A 13,055-nucleotide genomic window follows, 5' to 3' on the forward strand; every position below is an offset into this window, starting at 1 on the left:
TATAACTTCATTGATCTAACACTTGTCTAGAATACAACTGCCCTGTTTAGCAGAGAAAAAGATGGCACTTTTCAGAGCCTATGGCAGATTTCCTGGTTGTGAAATATTTATTCTACTTGAAGATCTTATGGATGTTCTGGAGACAGTAGTTTGAAGATTTTTAAATGTTAAAAGAACTAATTATTACTTGGGATCTAATTTTTGAAAATCTGTGAAGAGTTCTATGGCCTTTAGAAAGAACAATAAAGGTCAACCCATCCTGACACAATTTATGTGTTATATCTGATATTGTGATATATGTGTACTATTTGGAAAGAATTCAAAATTAACTCAAGGAACATGTGATTGTTATAGTGTCTCTTGTAACCTCTAGGCTTAGTATGTGTGCCCTTGTTTTTCACTTCCATAAGTTGTTCATTTCTCCATATATTATATCTAAATGCCTCTTAATACCTATACCTTAAAGCACTGAGGAAGTATAATGAAGGGAGATTAATTACTTCAGTTAGATAAGAAGATTATTCTTAAAGACAAGAAAAAAATGAAATTTCTGAATTGTCAAACTTTACTTTTTCTGTCACAATATTTTCACGATTTAAATATATTTTAGAAGTTTCATGAAATGGTAATAGTTCTAAGGACCTTGGGAAATGTAATCTGGTCTTTCATTTTTAATATTGTGACCAGGTAGAATTTTCTATTTCCAAATTAATTTGATGACTGTTTTAAATAACAATGTAGCTTCTGTTGAGGCAGAGCTAGAGATGCTTGTGAATATCAGTAAAACTGGGATGTTAGAAGATGGTGACTGTAATCCCCCCCAAATGGAAGGACAAGGGAATTTTTTTGCAGTTACTAAATGGAAACTCCTGCCCAAAGATGTGTTAAATTGCAATGTATACTTTGGAGATAGGAGTGCTTGTTGGTATATAATTCTTTCAGGCATATCTGTATATTCAGTTGCTATAGGAACAGGACTTTAGATAGAGTTAAATAGAGAATAAACTGAGAACTTAATGTACAGCTCTTTCTGATGAGAGAGATGGCCTTTAATCCTCACATCTTGATGCCATCTGGACTACAGTTCAATATTATTTTACTATGCCATCTAAATTTCTTCTGAAATATACTTTTGCTCATGCTTCAGCAATAAATGCTGAGTACAATAAACTATTTGAGTGAATTAACTGTTACTCTGCAGGGGGCGGGTAATTCACAACTATAAGTAGAAGGCTTAATAACACATCTCAATTTCCTTTTACATATGTTGCATATATGCCTGTAAAATCCCTATGCATACATGAAACTTGCATAAAACTTCACATAACAATTCTGGAAATAACCATACCAAATTCTTTTTAGTCTTCTGGTGGAAGTTGGTGCCTGATCACTGTCTGTTTTCAACGTTAATGAACCTTTCCTTTGCTTATATTGACTGAGTAATAAATGGCATCAATGACTCTAATTCTTTGTGTCCAAATATAAGGGCTGATACTGAGAATGTGGGACCAGTCATGGAGAGGAAGATTTCAGATGGCATATTTAGATGCTTAAAATAGAGGAAAAAAATAGTCAAAATAGAACTCTGCATCAGTAAAAGCTGTATGGTGAGGATAATGATAAATTTAATGAACTGAGAATTTGACAGCCTTTGGAAAAGCACAGTTAAAACTGAGAAGTGAAGTGCATGAAAATATTTCTTTTGTTACAAAGAAACATTTTCTGGGTAATATAGGCTGTTACAAAAGCCTTAGATTCTTCTAAACACCATTTTCCCCGTTCTCAGTCTTACGGATGTCCAACTGTGACCTGAAACTCAGTAACTTCAAGAAAAAGTCTGTGCTCTCTGCTGGATCCCTGTTACCTCATTGCAGTCTCTCTTCATTTTTATCTTTTTTCCTTTTTTTTTTTATCATATACAAGAAATATTGTGTATATCAGACACTGTTATCTGTGTCTTATCATTTGACTGATATTTAGGTCTTTAGATTTTTAGTGTGTGTGGATTGCAGATTGATTCTGCATAAAATCTCCAGAGACTCAAGCTTTCCTGTTCTTCCATACAACTCAAACTTCCAACCTGAATCTCATTATTTTAAGATTTAACAGAGAGACGTCTTTTCAGTTAAAAAAAAGCTTATGTAAGCTATCTGTAATTTTGCATTTTATAATAGTGTATGATTTTTAATTTTATTTCTTTGATTTTTAAAAATGTCTCTTGTGGCCTCAGATCCCCTTCTTATTGTAAATACTGACATGATGAAGTGGACCCAAGAAATTGAACTGTATTAGTTTTCATTAACTAGGACCAATGATTTTTGGTGTACTTCAGGGTGTATGTGTTATAGACATGACAGCTGGAAAAAGTATTTCTCCATAAGTCTATGAAACTACTTACTGGAGAAGAATGTTGATCTTTTAGATGGTGCTCTTGGTTTTTCTGAATGTGTAGGCTCACACAGCCCCACTGAAGGCATTCCGGAGTGCCAACAGGAGATTAGACATTCAAATCGGTAGGGCAATAGAATGACTGTGCAAACAGGGGCACTCTGCACAAATGGACAATTTGAGAAAGGTTGTTAAAGACACAGTCTGCATTTTTGAAATGTCAGATCTGCCAGTCTGCTTTTTTCTGTGTGGAACAGATTTTATTCTGAGTAACTTGGATAGTCCACCTAAGGGAAACAGTGTGTCTAAAATACTAACACTTTGATACTGTCTCATATCAGCAGAGAGGAAAAAGAAAGTAGTTTCATCTTTCCATACTTCCAGTGCAAAGATATTTGAAATGTTTTATTCAAAATAGGTAGAATTTGTATAAAAAATGATCTGATAAATTGAAGAAGATATCTGAAAGCAACAAGTTAAAATCAGCAAACCTGAAGTTGTTTGTGATGCTCAGTCTGGAGAGAGAAGCTTTTGGGGTGACCTTAGAGCTGCCCTCCAGTTCTTAAACAGAGCCTGCAAGAGAGCTGGAGAGGGACATTTTACTGGAGCAGGTAGTGATAGGACAAGGGGTAATGATTTCTACTTGACAAGAGGGAAGGTTTAGATTAGATGTTAGGGAAGAATTCTTTACTGTGAGGGGGATGAGGCACAGAAAGAGGTGTCCCAGAGAAGTTGTGGATGCCTTATCCCTGGAAGTGTTCAAGGCTAGGTTGGATGGGCTCTGAATAACCTGGTAAAGTGGAACAGGAGTTGATGCTAGATGATCTCCAATGTTCCTTCCAACCCAGACCATTAAGATTCAATGAAATACCTATGTATGAGGCACTGCACTTCAGGCAAAAGCAGGTGAGAATAGCAGAATAGATGGAGCTATCACAGAAAATACAAATCTAATGCTGGGACATGCTGAAGAAATCCTTACATGAATATGCTGAATATTCTTGTTTTTATTTAATATTCCAATATTGTATTATAGGGCATCTGTCAAATTTTGGCCATTACTGCAATGGAGTATTAATTAATTAATGGATTAATACAAAATGTCAAGTCATAAAAGGAAGGCTAAAGTAGTAATAGAAGGGTTGGATAGAAAGACTCTTCCAGCTCTCTCATAAGAGAGAAAATGGAGAATAATGGAAAAATAAATTATAGTTTATTAGAATAATGATTGTAATATTTTTTCCAAATCAGGATAACCTATTAAGTCCCAGGAGGCAAAACCAATATGCAGATTATTTTACAAATTATAGAATTCAGAAACATCTACATTAAAGAGTCAAGTTTGTTCAAAGCAAAATTGTATATTTTTTTACCTCAATTGTACTCTTAGTTTATATCATAATGGCTTTTGTTCATATTTATATAAATGCTTGTCCTCTGAAAGTTATCATTTAATATGATTATTTAAAACATTTATTCCATTATAAAATGTATTTGACTTGAAACTATGTTTGTATATTATATGAAGAATCTCAGTGCATACTTAGGTGAAATTGGGTGGAAAGATGTGTGATTCCAAAATACAGGATGAATATCTAACTAAGAATTATGTATCTGTATAAATTATATAGATATATTCACTTCTTATTGAAATACCTGTTCTGCACAAAGTATAGTTCAGGTTAATGTAAGAATGTTTTTTCTTGTGAAGAATATTTCTTTTCCAGAAAAAGTACACATCATTACATTAAATTTCTAATAACAAAAGAAAAAATAGTGAAATATAGAAATTTATTCTATATATATTCCATAATATATATTAATAGGATGATACTTTGTTTTTTATTATAACAAAGATCTGTATTCTTATTCGTGGTTTGAAAATATTTTTGGACACTATTGTAAACAGAATGAAATTTTTATACAATCCTGTTTACAATTTGAATAATTTTCTTTTATATTTCTTGGGAGGAAAACTTGTATGACAAGTGCACATATGAGACCTAAGATTTTTATTACCTGACTTATTTTCAATATGAATTATTAAGAGTCAGATTTATTTCTGTGTGGCAGTGGCCCTTCAGGTGTGGTTGCCTACCTGCTACTCAGGGAGCACTCATAAATTTTCAAAAAGTCAATCAATTTGTTAAGAATTTCAGATCTTACCTGTAATACTTAATGTTATATTGATGTGGCACTATGAAAACTTATGTAGACTGTACTAATGTAATACAAAATATTACTCTGTAGAGGGTTCCAGAGAAGTTGTGGGGTTTTGCTGGTTTGTTTGGTTGGTTGTGAGGGGTTTGTTTGTTTGTGTTTTTTTGGTTTTGTTTGGGTTTGTGTTTGTTTTTTGGTTTTTTTTTAAACGATCTGCAAAATCCAGGATTTATAAGAATAAAGTTGGAATTAGTTCCTGATTAAATATAGCAGACTCAAAATGATTATGTCAGGGAGAGCAGAAATAGAAGAGGACAGTTGTAAAATTCTTCCCGCAGTGCTCTAGCATGTGGGGTCTTACTCAAATGAATAGTTCAGTGGCTTTCTGCTCTACAGGAAACTGTGGGCTCCCGCCTGGTGTGTGGGGTGTTTGCTCTCTGAGACTTGGTTGCCTGTTTCGCATGCTGCTCAGCACTAATCTTATTTTCTTTGCTTGAAGTGCAGTTTGAAGCTCTTCAGTGCTGCTCTTACTTCCTCCTTTGTGTGCTGCCTACTTCAAAGTATCTCCACCATAAGCATTCTCAGCTTCTCCTTGGGAAAAGAGCAGTCGTCCCCTGCCATCCATTCATTTTTTTAAACTATTTTTCCCAAGCGGTCTTACCTTAGGAAGTCTGCTAAAGTCATATAGCGTATATGAAGAACAAAGCAATAAAACTCTATCTGCTACCTATGCATATTATTTTAATTTCAGTGTTTTTAAAGACCATTTTAAAGTGTTTTTAAAGACCATTATATCAATCATATCAGTAAACAGAATTACAGCCTTTTGCTTCTGTTCCTTGGGGACTTTACTGTAGCATAATAAAACATGTAACATGAAAAACTTTTAGTTATAATGAAACTCAAGAAATTGTTTAAACTTTTATGAAGTAAGATGATCTTGAATTGAAATAATCTGAATGGGTATTCTAGCTACATCTGGTTATGTAATAAAAGCATCAGACCAGTGATATTTCCCCCTGGTATTGGAATTATATGAGTGGGAATTTTAGTTTCTAAAAGCTGTCTTTCCTATATTTCATTTTAAGTCTGTTCTGCTATTTCTCATCTCATTTGCTTCTTATCCATTTTTCTTTTTACCCTTTTCTTTGAACCCTCCTTTTGCAGAAGGCTTTTACAGAAGGGTTTGCTTAAAGCTGTTATGGAGGAGGTTTGACTTATTTTGAGATGTTTCTCACTCCTCATTTCATTCACTTTTTCAACAAGTCTGTGTTGTGCAGATACTGTTTCTTTCTTTCCTGCTGACATCTTATCACATAGCTGTGCACTTAGTCTGAAGTAGATTCAGTCCACTTTGTCTACAGAGTCAGTTCAAATTGCTGTTACTTAGCCAAACTGTGAAGTAAGAATTAGACCTTAGTTGTTGCATGTTGGTCAGTGCTGAAGTCAGTCCAGTCTTTTTCTGATTGAGATGAGATTTGCACTCTAAAGATTTAATTAAAAATATGAGGTTTCAAAGGCAGTCTACACTGATCTGGTTAAAATTTAATGCCTTTTTATTCTTTCTTCTTCCATGGACTTCATTCAGTTTTCTTAGTGTAAGTGTGGGTAATAACTTTTTAGTCATATGGGATGATCTCTGTGCTTTTCATGTCCTTTTTCTCATGGTAATAGTAATACGGAAAAGTATATTAGAACAATGGCAGTCCTTTTCTGTGTTCCAGGGCTTTTCCATGGATCTTTTCCAAATCTAACTTGAGCAAATGTGAAATTGCCCTGCAAACGATGCTTTCTTTTGTTACATGTTCAGTTTGGATACAAGATGTGTGGAGGAGGAGAATAGTGTTAGTCTGGATTGCCATAGGTTAGTGCTTTAACTGGAACAAAAATGAACAGCTGCTTCCTGGTAGAGCTGTGTTACTGAGGACATAAGGTGCTGTGATAAACAGCTGGGTTTGTGCACAAAGGCAAAGTAGGTGGTCTCCAAGGTCCTGAAAATAGCTTTGCCTTTTCTCAAGTTTGAATCTGGCAAGCTGACAATGTGTACCTGCACTCTGACCTAAAACTCAGATACGGTCTGTGGAGATGTCACAGGAGTTAAATTCACAGTTTCCAAAGACTTCACAGAATAGCCTGAGTTGGAAAGGACCCACAAGGATTGTCAAGTCTAACTCTTAAGTTAATAGCCTGTATGAAAGAGATGAATTGCATACTATATGAGGGCAAATATTGTACATATAAAGAATTAAAATACTCCATCTTTGTAACACTGTCTCTAGCCACAATGATCCTCAATGCCCAGAATCTGTCACTGGATTTGTGGTCTGATAGTTTTATGTTACCATAATTCAACACTAACACAAAAAGCCACAAATTTCTCATGCAAATAGAATTCTTTTGTGCTATTCTGTGGAGCATCCTGAAATGCACTATAATTTTGCTTTTGGAAAATTTGTAGATCATAGTTGCATCTTCAATACTTAAGGCCCACCCTATTTTGTAAGGCAGGCTACTTAGCCATGGAGTTATGTATCTGAATAATTATCCTATGAAGTTTTGGCTTATACTGTTTCTTTTTATAATTAGTCTGGTGACAGCTTGAATGAAAATTAGTTGAGTGACATTAGCTAAATGAAAAGCATTCATCTAGTTATTAATAGCCCTTGAAAATATTTCTGTCTTCTGGAATCATTCAGCTATTTTCTTTGGCAGTGAATGTCTTAATGAAGATTAAGATCATAAAGGGTATGCTTCTGTTCTTACTCAGTTAATTTAGTGCTTTTTGAAAGCTCTGTTTGTGGTTTCAAAAAGTGCTGTACTCTTTGCTCTTTATTATATCACTGGGCTTAATAAATACAATAATAAACATTTACAAATAATAAATATTTCTATTCAAAGAATGAACATTACTTGTGTGTACATCTGTTTGGATGATACATGCACATGTGTTTGTATATATGCATAGCAGTTACATGCATTTGAATAAAATGAGAACAAATAATAAAATAATCTATTCTTCAAGATTTAATCTTAAATTAAAGTAATTTTATTTGCACCTCTCATCATCTGGATTGGCAAATGGTATTTGTTAATGATGTTAACTTTAAAACACTGTGAGACCATTACTGTGGATTAAAGTCAGCTCCTTACTTTGGCTTCCAAAATGTGGGTATATAAGGAGATATAACTGATATAACTGAAATTGAAATGTGGGCTGATTGTTTTTCCCAGTACTGATAAACGCTGATAGAAGTGGATCAGCAGATAGACACTTAAGTTAAAGCATCTAACTTACACTGGAATGTAATTGTAGGATGTTAATTTCATATATACACTAAAGCAAGGTTTACTGCATGATAGTCTAATAAACTGTTCAATAATATATGGTTTTAAATAACAACTAACATAAACACAACTAATATTGTAAACCATTTGAAAACAGTTCATAATATCTTTTGCTACACCAACTAACATATCCATTCAGTGATTATGTAATAATCTCTGGTGGAGATAACACAATAGAGTACACTGAATTAGAAGGCATAATTGCTATGCTAATGACTAAACAAAGATGTGACTCTCTAGGGTTCAGATTGGTTGTTGGAACCATAATGACATTTTTACTTTTTTGTATTCCAGCTTTATTTCTCTTTTGCAAGAGGCTTTTCTATTTTTCCTACACTTAAGCTTACCAAAGGCATGAAGTGAAAAAGGAAATAAAAACTGCAAAAAGCTACAATTCATATTGCAGTCATAATTTATCTTGATTCATTGCTTTATATTCTGTTTAGGTCAGAATTTCCAACACACTGTAGAAAGAGTGTCAGAAATCCTTATTAGAAAGATGATGTGGATTAATCTGCCTCCTATATTGTGGCTCACTGACATCTACCTTGAACATGAGTATTTATTTTCAGTCTGACATTTGATGTCACTAATTAAATCTCTGGATCTAGATTTGTCTGGTAATTTTGTTTTTTAATGTTGTAAGTAAATCATCTTTCAAACTTTAAGAAATATGGTAAAAGGTACATTTTCTGTGTGAGGGTGTTCAAAACACAAGATGGAATTCTGATTTCATAATGGTTGTGATTTTTAGAAATGGACATGTTGAAACCTAATCATGCATGTTTAATAGAAAATTTCATATCTTTGTAATCTTTCTTATGGTACACCTTACAGAAGTCCTAGAGGTAGAACAGTGAGAGAAATATCCAAATGTTTGATTCTCTAGATTTTCTAGAGAATAATTTTCTTACTAATAGACTAAGGGCTTGTGTGTCACAACATTCACACCAAGAAGTTATAACTGATATTTCTCATTACTGCAGATGTAATCTAAACATCTCCACCATAGGTATGTTATTTGGATTCCAACTCATTTTTTTTTTTGCTGCTTATTAGTGCAAATTATTGTACATCAATATGACAAGTATTATGGACATACCCTTTTGAGAGGCAATAGAATGACAAATATCTATTTAGATGACATGTAATCCTTGCTGTAATTTATGAGGAAAAAATTCCTCATGTAGTTTTACTTAGAATAGAGATATAAGGAGCTATGGATTTGGAGCCTGTAATTTCAGTGTTATTTCTGTTAGGCAAACTCACCAAATTGTAAATGAGTGTAGGTTGACATAAAACAGTTTCAATTAACACCATTAACAAGTGTTTAAGTCCAGATAATTTATTTTGTGTTTACAGACAGTGTAGAAAGTGAGGACTGAGGATTTGGACAGGTAGTAATTATTAAGTGCAGTAACTTATTTTGAAAACAGAGATGCAAATGAAATTACAAAAATGACTGAGATTTGGTCTTGCACTGAGTTTCATGTTATAGTACCAACTTGTTCTGAGTCTGAGATCACCAAGTGGCTGAGTATCATAGTAAAGTTATGAATACCAAACCTCTGTTACTAATCTTCAGACGATTCTAAGCTTTCTTCCTTTCTGCGTTTCTGTTGCACTGATGCCCCACACCCCTGCTTAGATTTTTATTTTTGTTCCTGTTTCAAGGAATACGTTAATGCATTGCTGTTTTGCTCCTTTTTCTGATAGGAGATTCATTTTAATGGTCGAAATGAAAGTACTTCAGGGCGTGGTCCATGTCTCTGATTTTTCATTTTAACATGCATGCAGTGCATGACACTGCAGGTCTGTGCTACTTCATTGAATTTCTGGGCAGTGCCACATTACAACTGGAAAAATATTGTGGTTTACATCCACTTTCCATAAAAATAATACTCCTGGCTGAATAGGATCTTAATATTGTATACTTCTTCAAATGCTGCATAAAAACTTCCAGGGAAAAAAGATCAAATAAATAGTATGGTATCTTTATCAATATTTATTATAGAAAGTTGTACATATGCTGAAGTGCATATGTTATATATTTTACATATACTGAAAGTTGGGATCATCAGGTTCTGCTAATTAGTAGACAAGATGCTGCTCACATTATGGTTTCATAAAAATTTTGTGTCTCCTTTTTTCACAGGTTATGCCATCTGGCTTCACTTTATTCAGTGCATGAATAACATGAGCTTTTAATTTTTATCATATACGAAGTGCTAAATTAATTCCTTTATTTCCTGTTTCTTCTAAATTGTGAGCCTAATTAAGAGCACACTTAGCAGAATATTGCATGTTAATCACATGGCCTCTTTCAATAATATGCTAAGTTATTAGGATAAAATAACACTGTAACACTTCAAGACATGGAACTTCCCGTGGTGTTTCTATTTATATCTAAATTCTCAGAATTATCAGCAGATCTCATCACCCAGCATTACTGCTGAGTTAAATATGTGACATCAGTGTTCAGAGATGGAATTTTAACTTTCTTCATCTTAATGTTACTTCCAAGCACTCTTCTTTGAGGCAGTATTGGCTGCATAATATGAAGTTGGATCTCCTTCAGGAAAAGGATTTTCTGTTACTCTAGTTTAGTTTGTGATTTTATTTGGGTAAATATGAGTTAATGTATATGTGCTTTGGAAATTTAAATCCAAACCCCCAAAAGCCTCTCAGGTTTATGAGATCAGTTCTCAAATTTAATATATTTCTAATGACTAGATTGTTTAATTGTTTTTTTACTGTTGCAGATAATATCTAGGTGTGTATGTATTTTATTTTTTTAATCAAGAACAGCTTTTATTGCATATTAATTCAATAGAATGGCCACAGAAAAAGCTATCTTTCTCTCCATTGTGCCCTAAACTCAGTAAAATAATGTGAATTGAATAAATTGAATGGTTCCACCAGAAACAATTTGCCTGGCCAAATTTATGCTTGAAAATACAGATGTACTCTGTATACCTTGATACTTCATGGCTGATTTCTACATGTTGAACTTAAGTTGTCAGGACTACTAATTGCACTGCAGGTGAGGTTGAATCTAGAGTGCTGTGTCCATCTCTGGGCTTCTCAGTACAAGAGATGTGGAACTCCGGAGTAAGTCCGGTGAAGGGTGACAAAGACGATTAAGGAACTGGAGCATCTCTCTTATGAGGACAGGCTGAGGGAGCTGAGCCTATTCAGACTTGAGAGGGGACCTCATCAATGTCTGTCAGTATCTCATGGGAGGGTGTCAAGAGGATGGAGCCAGGCTCTGCTCAGTGGTGCCAAACAATAGGACAAGAGGCAATGGGCAGAGACTGCACAGGAAGTTCCACCTGAACAGGAGGAAGAACTGTGTTACTGAGTGGGTGACTGAGCACTGGAACAGATTGCCCAGAGAAGTTATGGAGTCTCCCTTATTGGAGATATTCCGGAACTGTCTGGACACAATCTTGAAAAACGTGCTCTAAGATGATCCTGTTGGAACAGGGAGGTTGAACCAGATGACCTGCTGGGGTCCCTTCCAGTCTTTCCCATTCTGTGAATTTCACTAAGTGAACAGGTCATGAAATACATGCAGCTTCCAAATGCTGGAGTAGATCCTAAAAGTTTGTTAATATTGGTTGGCAACAGGGTTAATGTCCAGATTATGGTATGTTTTATGTAGGCAAATATTGCTGAAAGTTCAACACTTTGCCTTCAGTCTATTTCATATGCTATCAAAACTGCATCTTCTAGTTGATCTTTGAGTAGGCTCAATGCAGGCAAATAAATAAGGGCAAATTATGCACTTTATTCAAAGCATACCAGTAGTTTTCAGCTTTTATGGATTTGTTCTATGGTTCTAGTCTCGTTCTCCGTGTTTGGAAGAAGCAATACTTAGATGCCCTCCTTGTTGTCCAGATATGTATTCTGTTTATGTGCCTTTTGTTACTTCTGTCTTATCCAGAAGAGATTTAAGAACAGTCTGTAAAAGCCTTTTCATTTTAAGAACCAGCTTTCTTTTTTTTTTTTTTTAAAGAAACGCTTGTAAAACAGAAGCAATAATTCCTGAAAATTGGCATAATAATTCTACTATTGGAAAAGGAAGCAGTGAAAGAAATAATTATTTCTGTTTTTATCAATATGATTCTGAACTCAGATTAAATATTTATTGTGAGACTTCATTAATCAGAAACAAAACCCAAAAATAATTAATACAGTCAAGTGAGGTTAAAGGAAAGGAGATCTTGCTTGACAAAATTAAGGCCATGATTTATTTAAAAGCAGACAAGGGATGCTGGAAATCAGTGTCCTTAAAAATGTGATACAATTTTAAAATGATACAGCATATAGTAAAAGTTGGTTGATGGCTCCCAAATTAATTTTAAAGGGTGTATAAGCACCTGTAGCGTGTATTTTAAGTTGCACTCTGAGGACATTGATTATTAAATGTTTAAGGCTTTTTTTCAGAGATCTGGAACAAAATATGAAACACACAGAGAATGCAGTGCATCTTTTAGCCTAAAAGAAAAGTTCTGAGATGGTCACATTCTGAAGTAAGATATGATAAACAAAACTTGACACTAGAAAGCTGTTTAGTCTCATCAATATAACATCTGGGTGAAAGCTGAAAATTATTTTCAGGCCAATGTTTCCCAGGCAGAGCTTTAATGGTGCAGGTAGTCTTGTGTTGGGACAACTTCCTGGTGGTTCTCTGACCTTGCAATGGTGCAGCCTCCATGGACAGGTATGCATAAGTGGGATTGTCTTTGAAAACCTGATGCTTTTCAAATATTAGGAAGTTGAGTCTTGTCAACATTTTATTAACCTACTGTGCATACATGCTGTATGAGTTGAAAATATTTGACATGACTAGTGTATTGAAATCCTATCTCAGGATTTTGTCAGAGCCAAGACTTCACCTTTGGTTACTACTTGGATTCAGACTGCTCTGCATGTGTGGTTAAAAATTTGAAGTCAGAAGAGGTGGGACTTGAAAGCATGGGCTGTACAGTGTGTGAGCCTCTGTGACACTGAGGTCTCTGTGCCACCCAAACCCAGCCATTGGTGTTTTGGCTTTCAGTAGCTTGGTTTGCAGTAGCAGCAGAGTGTTTGCAGGAACAGGACTGTCTTATTGTTCTGCAAATATTCAGTAGCCGTTGCAAAGACACTGCATGGGAATT

The sequence above is a fragment of the Hirundo rustica genome, chromosome 5, assembly GCF_015227805.2.
Source record: "Hirundo rustica isolate bHirRus1 chromosome 5, bHirRus1.pri.v3, whole genome shotgun sequence".
NCBI lineage: Eukaryota > Metazoa > Chordata > Aves > Passeriformes > Hirundinidae > Hirundo > Hirundo rustica.